Below are 13,195 nucleotides of genomic sequence, written 5' to 3' on the forward strand. Positions count from 1 at the left end.
TTTTAAGCTGCAATATCTTGTTGCATCCAACAGATGGCGCTACAGCAATTTTTCTTGTAATGTAAATTGGTCTGTGGAGAGCTGTTTTAGTGAAGTTTACTTTCAATTTCTGCAAGTTAATTTGATTATATGACTTCTACTATATGTAAACTTATGGAAACTATAATAAGATCCAAAATGGAAAATTACCTATATGGTAATAATATCCTGGGAGACAGTCAGCATGGTTTTAGGAAAGGGAGATCGTGTCTAACTAACCTGCTTGACTTTTTTGAGGATGCAACATTGAAAATGGATAATTGCAAAGCATACGACATGGTTTATTTAGATTTCCAGAAAGCTTCTGACAAAGTCCTGCATAAAAGATTAATTCTCAAACTGAACGCAGTAGGGATTCAAGGAAATGTATTCACATGGATTAGGGAGTGGTTAACAGGTAGAAACCAGAAAATACTGATTAGAGGAGAAACCTCAAAATGGAGCGAGGTAACCAGTGGTGTACGTCAGGGATCAGTATTGGGTCCTCTGCTATTCCTAATCTTCATTAATGATTTAGATTCTGGTATAGTAAGCAAACTTGTTAAATTTGCAGAAGACACAAAAATAGGAGGAGTGGCAAACACTGTTGCAGCAGCAAAGGTCATTCAAAATGATCTAGACAGCATTCAGAACTGGGCAGACACATGGCAAATGAAATTTAATAGAGAAAAGTGTAAAGTACTGCACGCAGGCAATAAAAATGTGCATTATAAATATCATATGGGAGATACTGAAAATGAAGAAGGGAACTATGAAAAAAAAGACCTAGGAGTTTGTTGACTCAGAAATGTCTTCATCTAGACAATGTGGGGAAGTTATAAAAAAGGCCAACAAGATGCGCAGATATATTGTGAAAAGTGTTGAATTTAAATCAAGGGAAGTAATGTTAAAACTTTATAATGCATTAGCAAGACCTCACCTAGAATATTGTGTTCAGTTCTGGTCACCTCGTTACAAAAAGGATATTGCTGCTCTAGAAAGAGTGCAAAGAGCAACCAGAATTATCCTGGGTTTAAAAGGCATGTTGTATGCAGACAGGCTGAAAGAATTGAATCTATTCAGTCTTCACAACGTCGACCCAGGGGACTTTTTCGACCTGATAAAAAAAATGACAAGCGGTCACACATGGAGATTAGATAAAGGTGCATTCAGAACAGAAAATAGGAGGCACTTTTTTTACACAGAGAATTGTGGGAGTCTGGAACCAACTCCCCAGTAATGTTGTTGAAGCTGACACCCTGGGATCCTTCAAGAAGCTGCTTGATGAGATTCTGGGATCAATAAGCTACTAACAACCAAACGAGCAAGATGGGCTGAATGGCCTCCTCTCATTTGTAACGTTTCTTATGTTCTTATTATTGCCCGACTTTGCCCCTAGATTTGTTTTTCTTCTCTGAACTTGGCCCTTCCACTCCTGATATTTGTTCCAAACCCTGTTCTAAATTGCAGGGTTCTCCCCAGGAATTCTGTACAGCTGAGCGGCAGAACATTATAGCTGGGAGCACTTAATGGAAAATAAACTTGCCTTACCTTAAATATATAATAAGACAAAATTGAAATAATGTGTTGTCTTATGTTGACTATCTGGTTACGCTTTTCTGTGTTCTACATTCTTTTTTCATTTCAGTTTTTTATTATGGTAAATTACCGTGCTTATTTAGGCACTCTCTGATTTGACTGGGGAAAGATAACGTAGGGTTATTGGAGTTCACACAAAAAAAGGTAACCTTTGCACTTTTTAGAGTAATTATTGAGCTTATTGCTTTATTTATTATTATTATTATTATTATTATTATTTTTTTATTATTTGTTTATTTAGCAGACGCCTTTATCCAAGGCGACTTACAGAGACTAGGGTGTGTGAACTATGCATCAGCTGCAGAGTCACTTACAACTACGTCTCACCCGAAAGACGGAGCACAAGCAGGTTAAGTGACTTGCTCAGGGTCACACAATGAGTCAGTGGCTGAGGTGGGATTTGAACCGGGGACCTCCTGGTTACAAGCCCTTTAACCACTGGACCACACAGCCTCTTTAAATTGCTTTCTTTTAAGTTTTCAAGGCATTTTATTTTTGTGTTTCGCTATTCTACATTTTTGGAATGCAACTGTTCATTTTAACAGTACTCGCATGTTTGGTCTCCATCGTAACTGTTGCAGGAAACCGCAGTGTAATAATCCAGCACCTCTGCACTTAAGCATTTGTATGTCAGCTGACAACAGTTGATATCCCATCATGCCTTTCTTCTTAAAGGCATACAGCCTCTAAACGAACCCCCCAATATCTCTTACAAGCACCTGGGTACATATTGTTACGATGTCACGACAAAAGGAATACTTTTTTTTTGATGCATATGTATAGCTATTGTGTACTATATCACCTTACAGTACAATAATACGACAAAAAATGGACTGAATGATAATACCCGAAAATCTTTATTTAATAAAGTAGCCGGCGCAAATATAATATTGGGTGATGGATTGCGCCTATTGCCGGCTTATTTTGCCCCCCTGCATTCATCGTCACTATTTTTGCTTTGAAAATTGGTTATTATTTTAGCAATCATTTAATGTTTTAACCTCTCAAAGTGCTTAACACAAACCCGCCTCTTCATCTCTGATTGGTTAAATGTTGTGTGAAGACGTAACACAGCTGTCATGTGGTTCCAAGATTTCCAAGGGGAAAAGTGGATCGTGCAAGCGCAGTAAGGCAAAAGGAAGATGCAGCAGCAGTAGTTTGATTTAAGGGGGATATTAACTACATGTATTGCAGTACCTCCAGGAACGGTGCACTCCCCTCCCGGGGGGAACTAAACTGGTGAAAAATAGACTTCAAACTCTTGCAGTTTATGGTAGGACTATATAACCTGTCCTGGCTTTGTTTCTAGGCTATTTAATCACAAATGGGTCTTTGCTGCAATAGCTTGTTCCATCCGACAGATGGCACTAAGCAAGTCTGGCATAAGATTACGTTCAAAGCCCTGTAGTGGAGAGTCTCACAGTGCTGTGTTGCAACACAGCCAGGTCAAGTTAGTTTTCAGTAGAAGTACCTGTAGTTTTAAACCTCGTTGGCTGGTGTGCTTTCTCTCTGAGTTACGCGTCTTGTGTGATGACTTGTATTACCGCCCCAGTCTGAGAATTCATGACTGACTGGTACTGAGTTGAGCTCAGACCTGTTTTTTAAATGTTGTTGCACATTTTAAATCCAGTGTTTCTGCTTATTCCTGTCCTACGGATTGGTTGCAGGATTTGCATTATTAAAGTGCTTTTTTATTTCTACACGTCTCTGGTAGTAAAGATGGTCAGCAGGAGGGGTGTTTTTTTTAATTGATCGCTTTTCTGTACTGACTATTTTGTTTATAAAATCAACCAGCGTTTGTCAACTGATCGTCTGCTAGAAGCACAATCAATCCTTATTGTAAAAGCACAGTAGCATCTGCAAGACGGGTGGATCGGGCCTGGGGAGAATCCTGAATTGTTTAATTAAACCAATTAAATAAGCCTCCATCCTGACCCTGTAGTTCATTCTCATTTTACCTGTTAAACCTGGAGTGGAATAATGGTCTCCAGGACCGGTGTTGTAGGGAATTAATAGACTGGGGTAAAAGTGGATCGTGCAAGCGCAGTAAAGCAAAACGAAGGTGCAGCAGGGGTTTGATTTAAAGGGGAGGTTAACTACATGAATCCACATTTTCTATCTGGTTGTTTTATTTGCCATATCCTATGGTATTGTGTTCACACTTTTTTTTTTGTTTGTAAAATGTGTGATGCAAAGTGTTCATTTATACTGTAACTTGCCTCTCTTTACACTAGGCCTAGTGTTAAATGCTTGTCACCTTTTTTCTGCCTGTTAATGTCGTTAATCACTTGTAGTTGTGTGATCGCAAAGATTTATTTACTGTATATTAAAAGGTTTTACACATCAAGGTTATTCTTTAATCGAAATTTAATGTTTTAGTAATATTCTAATGACATCCAATATTGTAGTATTGCAAGGTATATTGTCAGTAGGCCTAACATTAACTATCACAGTTTACAAAGATGAAATGTTAACATCCTAGTATTAAAAATATAAATAAATCAAACATTATAGCTAAATTAGTAAACACGTGTTTTTTTTTTTTGATTAGGAACAGAAGTTTTGTCATGTAGCATATGTACCTAGGATGGAAAATAAAAATTAGTACTGTCTGTGCAAACTGGCCGTGCATCGTGGCCTAAGTTAGTAACCGCAGCATGGAGCTCAATTTTGTCTGACAATCATGCTTTAACTGTTTTGATAAACGCTTGCATACCTATCCTTACAGTACTGCTTGCACGTTAAATATGTAACAAACATCTTGAGTTGCTGTAATGCTTGTTAGACATACATGACACTTAATGTTCATTTTAAATGAGTTATTTTTAGTTAATAGATCCGATCAACTTATTCCCTGGGCTCGATCTACTAATTCCCTCTACGTGGTACTAGCAGGTGTAAACCTTAGAAACAATGGAACCTCCCCTTTTAAATTCTAGATGCCAATCCCCTTTTTCCCTGCTCTTATTCCCCAGGACACCAGTATTGGACACCCCTGATCTGTGGCTGATTTGACCCAGTTGCTGTGATTTTTAAAGGAAGGATGCTGTAGAATGAAGTTTACTTCAAAATAACCTATTAAGTGCCAGTGTTGTAATTGAGGACAGGCTGCTTTGTAATTTAGAGCATTAACTGACCTCTACCTCAATTCTCTTCAACTATATTATAAGTTCTGCTAATTTTAACTGCAAAAGTTGCCTAAATGTAATGTATCCAATTATACAAATAGCTTGTGCTAACTGTTTCAGAAATGTGGTACTTCACATGTTAAAACTCATGCTTTCTGTAGTTCAGTTAACCATGGCACTACAGTGCCACCCGGTGGATAACATTGCCTGAATGCGCTTCAGCGCATGTATTTGTGACGCAATAATAGGGGGGCGTGTTTGTTTGGAATTCTGGGTTGATTTAGCTCCGAAATGAATGAAGACGTGTTTTAAAAACTAAATAAAGCACACTCGACTTTACAAGTTAATACAACATGCGTTTGCTGTGTATGGCTTTGTTCCTGTGTTACAATACTTGCATACGTCCCTCCCACCTTAGGAATCGTCGAGGATGAAGAGATGCCAATGAGAGAAGAGTTTATTGAAAAAATTATAATCAATCAAATGCAGGTAGACTTGGACCAAATCCTAGGAATACAGAGAAATGGAAGAGAAAAATACCTGGATGTGACGATGAAGTGTAAAACCTTCTTCACACAATTCATGGAGAAATGCAGAGAAATTGAGGAAGAACACCCACTGAACAAATATAGGGTAAGGTCCATGGGAAGGAATAACTTTAGACTGTTGACGATAAACATGTTTGACATGAACGTTACAGATGCAGAAGTGGGCTTGTTTTTGTGTGATTATGTGGACATACAATCTGCACCCATGTATAGAAGAGATAAATATGGAGTGTGGAATGGGCAAAGGCAGTATGAAGTGCTGTTGAGGGATGATGAAAGAGGATTTGAGGGGTTTTTACATCCACCAGCTACCTTTCGAATTGGCCGCGTGAAAGGTTATATACTGTATTCAAGACAGCCTCAATATTGTAGAATGTCATAAGGAGGGACATCCAGAGTACAGATGCAAGAAACAGAAATGTTTGAATTGCAAAGAAATGGGCCATTTTGCATCAGCTTGTCCAAAACCAAAAGCATGCAATGAGTGTGGAGCAACAAACCATCTGTATAGGGAATGTCCAAACAGAACGTATGCACGTGCCGCAAAGGGCCAAGAGGAAAAAATGGGGCTAAGGCCAATTGAGATCGTCCTGCAGGAAATACAAGACTCCCTAGTATCCCCTCCTGGACCAATCGAGGAAGTAAAGGAGATGGGCTCACCTTCTGACACAGCACTTTTGGAGGGAGACAAAGGAGGAGTGAAGGAACAAGGAGACTGTATTTCAGATTCACAGCTAGATATGGGTGAGGGTGAAGAGAAGAATGAAACTATGGAAGCAAAGAGTGAGGAATCACAAGGTACGATAATTCCCGATACCATCAAGAATAGAAGGCCCTGGGGTGAGAGTGTAGAGGAGGCAATGGAGGAGCAGCAAGACAAATGGAACCTTGTACCGGGAACCATGAAACGGAAGCTGGAAGAGGGGAACACCGACGAGGCTACACTAGAAATTTCAAACATGTTTCAAGGCTTACCCAAAATATTGGATATGTCATCTGAAGATTATGAGGCTTCTCTTGTCTCTGTCAGCTTGGGATCCCAGATGATAGGAGATGAGGAAAAGTTGGATAAGGAAGGGTCACAGGAAGGTTACCTGGGAAAAAATGAAGTTGAGGGGTTTATGGAAACAACAGGATTTTCTGTAGAAAGGAAGAAGGATAAAGGAAAAGGAAAGAAGCAGAAAAAAACAAACCATTGAATCAGTATGAGAGGCTTGAACTTCTTATCTCTGAATGTAAGGGGACTGAGGGATTCTGAGAAGAGAAGGGCTCTTTTTTTCTCATTGGATACGATGGTCTTTGATGTGGCATTCTTACAAGAGTGTCACCTCAAGGATGGGCAGGATATCAGAACTTTTTCCAAGGAGTGGACTTCAGGTGCTTCGTATTGGAGCATAGGAAATGTCCATTCGGATGGGTTGGGAGTATTGTTTAAAGATAAGGGATTCATTATGGAGGATTTTGTGTCACTTGTGCCTGGGAGATTGCTGGTTGTGGATGCGCGAAGGAGTGACGGTAAATACAGATTTATAGACAAATGAAGAAGAGGTGGCAGTAGTAAAACAGAACATTAAACGCTATTATATTAGAAAATCTAAAGAATTTGCTTTTTTAGCGAAAGCAGAGGAACTGGATAAGGATGAAAAAGTAAGTAAATACTTTTTTCAAACAATTAAACAAAAACAGACGAGGGAAATCATTAGTAGTTTTTTTACGGACACAGGGGAGGTTAAAGGGACAGAAGGTATACTTAAACATGCATGCTCCTTCTATAAGGAACTGTTTTCAAAAAGAGAGATAGATGAGGAGAAAGGAGGTATTTTGTTGGGGAATATAAATAGAATACTAACAGAAGAGAGTAGAAGTGAGTTGGAGGGGGAGATAACAGAGGAGGAGAATTAAAAGGGCTCTTTTTTCTATGAAAGGGAATAAGACACCAGGAGGGGATGGGTTACCAAAAGAGTTTTATGTCTGTTTATGGGAAATAATTAAAAATGATCTTGTAGAAATTTTTAGAGAGGTGTACAAGAATGGTAAGCTAACAACATCAATGAAATCCGGAATTGTACATCTAATTTATAAAAAAGGAGAAAGGAAAGATATTAAGAATTGGAGGCCAGTAACCTTATTGGGAACAGATTATAAAATCCTCAGTAAGGTTTTGGCTAATAGATTAAAGGAGGTTCTGGAGATTTTAGTTAGTGAAGATCAGACGTGTGGGGTTAAGGGGAGGGCTGGTTCTTTTAATTTGTCTTTAATAAGAGATGTTATTAGTTGGGTAGAGGAAAGAAACTTACCATTATGCCTTTTAAGCCTAGACCAAGAAAAGGCATTTGTTCGGGTTAGTCATGTTTTCCTGTTAAAAGTTTTACAAACAATGAATCTAGGTGAAGTTTATTTCATGGATCAAAATTTTGTATAACAATGTAAACAGTAGGATAAAAGTTAATGGGTTTTTGAGTGAACCTTTGGAGCAGAATGGAGAAGTAAGACAGGGATGCCCCTTGTCTCCTTTGTTGTATGTTTTATTTATAGAACCACTAGCAGAAATGTTAAGGAATGAAAAACAAATTGAGGGGGTACATATTCCAGGAGGGTGGGGGGAAAAAGTCAAAGTTGCACAATATGCAGATGACACCACTGTATTTCTGTCTACAGATAGAGGATTGGAAAAAACTGTGGCAATTTTAGAGAACTATTGTAAAGCAACAGGATCTGCTATAAATTTCAACAAATCCTCTGTCATGTATTGTGGAAGATGGAGGTATAGGACAGATGTGAGGTATGGTTTTTCGGTTTGTCCTACGGGAATCAAAATTCTGGGTGTTAAATTTTATCACAAAGATTCAGCTAATCACAACTGGGAGGAAAAAATTGTGAAGGTAAAAAAGAAATTGAACATTTGGAAGGGTAGAAAACTTAGCATAATGGGTAGGGGGCTAGTATTCCTACCAAATGTAAAATAATTGACTAGGTTGTTTTTTTCATTTATATGGGGGGGGGGGGTAAGTATGAACCTGTTAAGAGGGAGCAGATGTATTTAGAAATAGAAGAGGGAGGAAAGGGGGGTTGTGTGCATCCCTTTAAAATTAGAAGTGCTATATGTTTGTTTTTTATGTAAACTATTAATAGACATGGTACAACATAAAGCCATGTATTTTGTGAAGTTGTGGGCAGCTTTACCATTAAAGAAAATTGTTCCATTAGATAATAGTGGGCCAAAGGCTGAAAATGTACCTTGGCAATATGAAAAATTAGTCTTGTTTTTGAGAGCTCATCCTGGGTGTGTAAAGGAGGAGGTATTAAAGGATCATAAGAAAATGTATAAGGATTTAAAGGGAAAGATGCTTGGAACACAAATAACAGAACTGGAAAAGAAAAAGGTTAAATGGAAATTAATTCAACCAAAAGAGTTATGTAATGAGAGAAAAGACCTGGCAGCACTAAATAGATTACCAGTAAGAGAACGGTTATACAATCAAGGTTCAACACTTACCAGAGGTTGCCTGAGAGGTTGTCCAGGAGATGAGACTCTGCAACATGTTTTTTGGGAATGTTATCTAGCCCATTGCTTCTGGAAAAGAACACAACAACTGTTAAGGTTGGTATTAATAGATATTGTTTTGAATCCTGACTTAATTCTAAGAGGGGAAGGGTTGGGACAATTTGAAAAAGAAAAGATAATCTGGTGCATAATAAGTATTGGTAAAGAGATATTGTGGGAAGAAAGGAACGCTCAAGTAAAAAAGAAAAAAGGTAGAACATCGAAACAATTGTGGTATGAATTGAAATACAAAGTGTTAATGGAAACTAAAATGTGGGAAATAAGGATGGAAAAAGAGAAATATAAGCTTTTGTGGGGCAAAGTGGAAAAATATTGTAAATAAAATGTATTTTTGTTAGGGGGAAATCTCTTCATAAATGGAAGGAATTGATGTATTTGTGAATAATTGTATATAATTTGTTATGCATGTTATTATTCTGTATTGTAAATGGTGAGATTATATTGCTTGTATGTACATATGGTTACTGTGAAATTTGTATTTTCAAGATTTAATAAAAATATCCTTTTAAAAAAAAAAAAAAAATCTGTTCTTATCAGTTTAATATCTGATACGTCCCCTATCTGGGGACCATATATTAAATTGATTTTTGGAACTGGGAGATGGAAGAGGGGCTTGCTCCGTCCACTCCACGCATCGACCTGGTATTGCAGTACCTCCAGGAACGGTGCACTCCCCTCCCGGGGGGAAACTAAACTGGTGAAAAACAGATGTAGTGTGTAGGAAACACCGGTAGGATAGTCTGTGGTTTGTCTTGGCTGCGTGTTACCTGTGTAAAGGCACGACGGTGAAAGTACTGTCCAGTTACTACTTTATGTATTTTGGAAAGTAACTGAAAACACTCATTTCATATAGGATGTAAGATTTACATAAAACTCAAATAGCTAAAAATGAGAACTGGGGAAAAGAGTCCTGTGTGGTTTGTCCAGGCTGCGTGTTCTCAGGTATAAACACTTGTTGCAACTATGTTTTAAGATGCAATATCTTGTTGCATCCGACAGATGGCGCCACAGCAATTTGCGCTCCTTGTAATGTCAATTGGTCTGTGGAGAGCTGTTTTTTTAGTGAAGTTTAATTTCAATTTCTGCAAGTTAATAATTTTATTATTGCCCAACTTTGCCCCTAGATAGTTTCTTCTCTGAACGTGGCCCTTCCGCTCCTGGTATTTGTTCTAAACCCTGTTCTAAATTGTTTAATTGAATCAATTAAATAAACCTCCACCCAGACCCTGTAGTTCATGATCTTCTTTTGCCTGTTAAACCTGGAGTGGAATATTGGCCTCCAGGATGGTGATTGGACACCCCTGATCTGTGGCTGATATTTGATTTATGGTTGATTTGACCCAGTGTTTGTGATCTTTAAAGGACACTGCAGAATTAAGTTTTCTTCAAAATAACCCATTAAGTGCCATTTTCTTAATTAAGGACAGACTATTTTGTAATTTCTAGAGCACTAACTCACATCTACCCGTTTTAAATTCTCTTCAACTATATTATGATAACTTGCTCTAATTTTAACTGCAAAAGTTGTCTAAATGTAATAAACATTTGTATAAATACAGCTCGTCTTAAAGAAATGTTGTACTTTACGGGTTAAAATACATGCTTTCTGTAGTTCAAAAGATAATGTCAACTTCTGATATTCCAGTATGACGCTATATAACTTTGCTTCGTTTCCAGACTGTTTCAGACGCGCTTTTAACCATTAATGGGTCTATGGATTGCTACAATATCTTGTTACATCCAACAGATAGCGCCAAGTATGGCAGAATGTTTCATTCAAAGCCATTCAGAAATTTAAGGATGAGGCTGCATCGTCCATATAGCAATTTTGCGCCATGTAATGTATCACGTAATGTCAACTGGTGGCAATGTATTGCATTATACATGAACACTAATTGAAAAAATAGATGATCATAACATGAGGCACGCAGTTAACATGGAGTCTTGTCATGTGACACTACTATTAAATTTGATATGCTGGTATTGACAATGTTGCCCTCGTGTTGTCCTAAGCGGGAGACATGTCTCCGGGGTGTTGTCTGGGGTGGTCACACAAGGCGACCCCTTGTTGCTGTCAACAAACGTCGTCCGTGTGACCAGGCCTTTAGAATAAATACGAGTTACCCGTGACCACCTGCTGGCGAAAATGAGGAAGTGAACCAGATGGGATCACCTCATGATTCAGCTGTAATTGAAGGGTATAAACAGGGTGAAAATACTGGAGTAGTTTTGGTGTACTGGAAAATCAAGAGCTACCAAATCTCAGGATGTGTCTTCAGACTTACCTGAGACTTCGGATGGGCCATCGATCCCGAGATCCCAGCTAGTTCCTGATGTGTCGTCATCTGAGGAGGTGGAGAGTTCAGGATTGGACAGTTCATGATTGGAGCAGTGGAGGGGTTTAAAGGAACCACTGGATTTATTGCAGCAAAAAATGAATTGGAAAGAATAAACCATGACCCTTTGATCTCGGCCCATTATTTATTTTTATTTATTTATTTATTTATTTTATATAAATGTAGTCGTTGCCAATTATCTTTTATTATTTTCTCCCAATTTGGAAATGGCCAATTACCGCTACCACCTCTGCGCTGACTCGGGAGGGCGAAGACGAACACACGCTGTCCACCGAACCTCCCCCCCCCCCACCCACCCATTACACGAGAGTAGATGTTAAAACTTCATGCTGATTTGAACTCTGCTCTCACCAAGATAAGCACCAACTAAGACGTAGCATTACAATAAACTAATGTGATCCATCTGTGTCTCCATCCATTTGTGTTTCCTTCCGTATGATAATGTAGATATCCTTCTGCCTGGTGTTGATGGCTGAAGTGTAATGCTGGCTCCAGGGATCGGCTTATTGCCTCCCTAACGCATCAGCGCACACATCGGCTGCAATGCTGGCTCCGGGGATCAACCGCAGTGCTGTCTCCCCAGCGCATCAGCATGATGACAACTGTCTGGATTGAGCTAAGTAGGGTACATCTCTGGGGTCTTCAAGTGGGCACCTTCCATCCTCTGTGTTTTGTCGACTAGCCCACGACACCTCAAGAGGGCTCGACTCAGCCCAACTTACTTACCCGTATGTCAGTGTTTCTTTCTTTTTATTGTGCATGAGATCCCCAACCAGAATCTTTCAGTCTCAACCACAGCTAGTTGCTGCTCCTCTCTTCACTGTGCGACGCAGCTCTTGACCACTGAATCAGACATCTCTGAGAAACCGGGTTGTAGTGTGCCACTAATCCTCGACAACCCACTTCCACTGGGTAAACCCGGACTCTCCATCCTCGCTGTTCCGCTTCAGTGGCTAGTTGAGCATACCGCAGTTTTTTCCCCTCATACGCCTCTACAGCATCCTCCCATGGCACTGTTAACTCTACCAGGTAAACAAGGCGTGCTGATCCAGGCCACAAGACGATATCTGGTCGAAGGTTAGTGGTGGCAATCTTAAGTGGAAAAATAAGCTGTTGACCAACATCTGCCAGCATTTTCCAGTCTCTAGCAGCTTCCAGTTGTCCTGGGCGAGGATTGGTTTTAACACCTTTTCTTGGTGGTTGCTCTCCTGGGCGGAGGAATGTTGTCTTTTGTGTGTATTGCTTTGATGGAACTGGTGGCAATTTATTGGTCATGTAGCGCTTGTCTTCCAATGCTAAGGCCAAACATCGCAGCACCTGGTCATAGCGCCAAGTAAACCATCCTTGGCTAAGAGCCACCTTGCATCCTGTCAAAATGTGCCTTAATGTTGCAGGTGATGAACACAAAGGACATGAGGGATCCTCTCCTACCCAGAGGTGTAGGTTCTGTGGTGATGGGTTTAAAGGCATGTCATATCAGACCGGCTTAAAGAATTTAATCTCTTCAGTCTTGAACAAAGAAGACTACGCGGTGATCTGATTCAAGCATTCAAAATTCTAAAAGGTATTGACAATGTCGACCCAAGGGACTTTTTCCACCTGTAAAAAGAAACAAGGGGACACAAATGGAGATTAGATAAAGGGGCATTCAGAACAGAAAATAAGGGGGGGGTGGGGGGGGAGAAGGATGTGACTTTGTCATGGTCCACACTGCTGATCCTGGCATCGTCAGATCAGTTCCTCTTTCAGAGGGTGGTGGCTTTCTTCTCCCCTTAACAGGCAGGACCAGCGGCAAATAGTACACAATCACCTCTCACCATACCCATGCAAGCAGTTGTGATCCCGACATTGAATTTATTACAGTACATACCCTGATGCTTCATCATGCTTTGCTTTATTAGTTTGCTGTGCTTCTACTCTGGGGAAACTAGTTGGGTCAAATAACACATTACAACTCTATCCAAAACCAGTGCTAACACA

At 39.5% G+C, this 13,195-nt stretch overlaps 1 non-coding gene and 1 pseudogene across 1 annotated transcript; both read left to right on the plus strand.

Annotated features, from left to right (window-relative positions):
* The first annotated feature begins 3,137 nt into the window (after window positions 1-3,137).
* On the plus strand, window positions 3,138-3,204 carry LOC117398743 (small nucleolar RNA SNORD31). Its single transcript, XR_004543976.2, has one exon. It is a non-coding gene; the product is annotated as a small nucleolar RNA SNORD31 (small nucleolar RNA).
* Window positions 3,205-9,355: 6,151 nt separating this feature from the next.
* On the plus strand, window positions 9,356-9,534 carry LOC117967802 (U2 spliceosomal RNA; annotated as a pseudogene).
* The last annotated feature ends 3,661 nt before the right edge of the window (window positions 9,535-13,195 follow it).

Source organism: Acipenser ruthenus, chromosome 51 (assembly GCF_902713425.1).
Source record: "Acipenser ruthenus chromosome 51, fAciRut3.2 maternal haplotype, whole genome shotgun sequence".
In the NCBI taxonomy this organism is placed as follows: Eukaryota; Metazoa; Chordata; class Actinopteri; order Acipenseriformes; family Acipenseridae; genus Acipenser; species Acipenser ruthenus.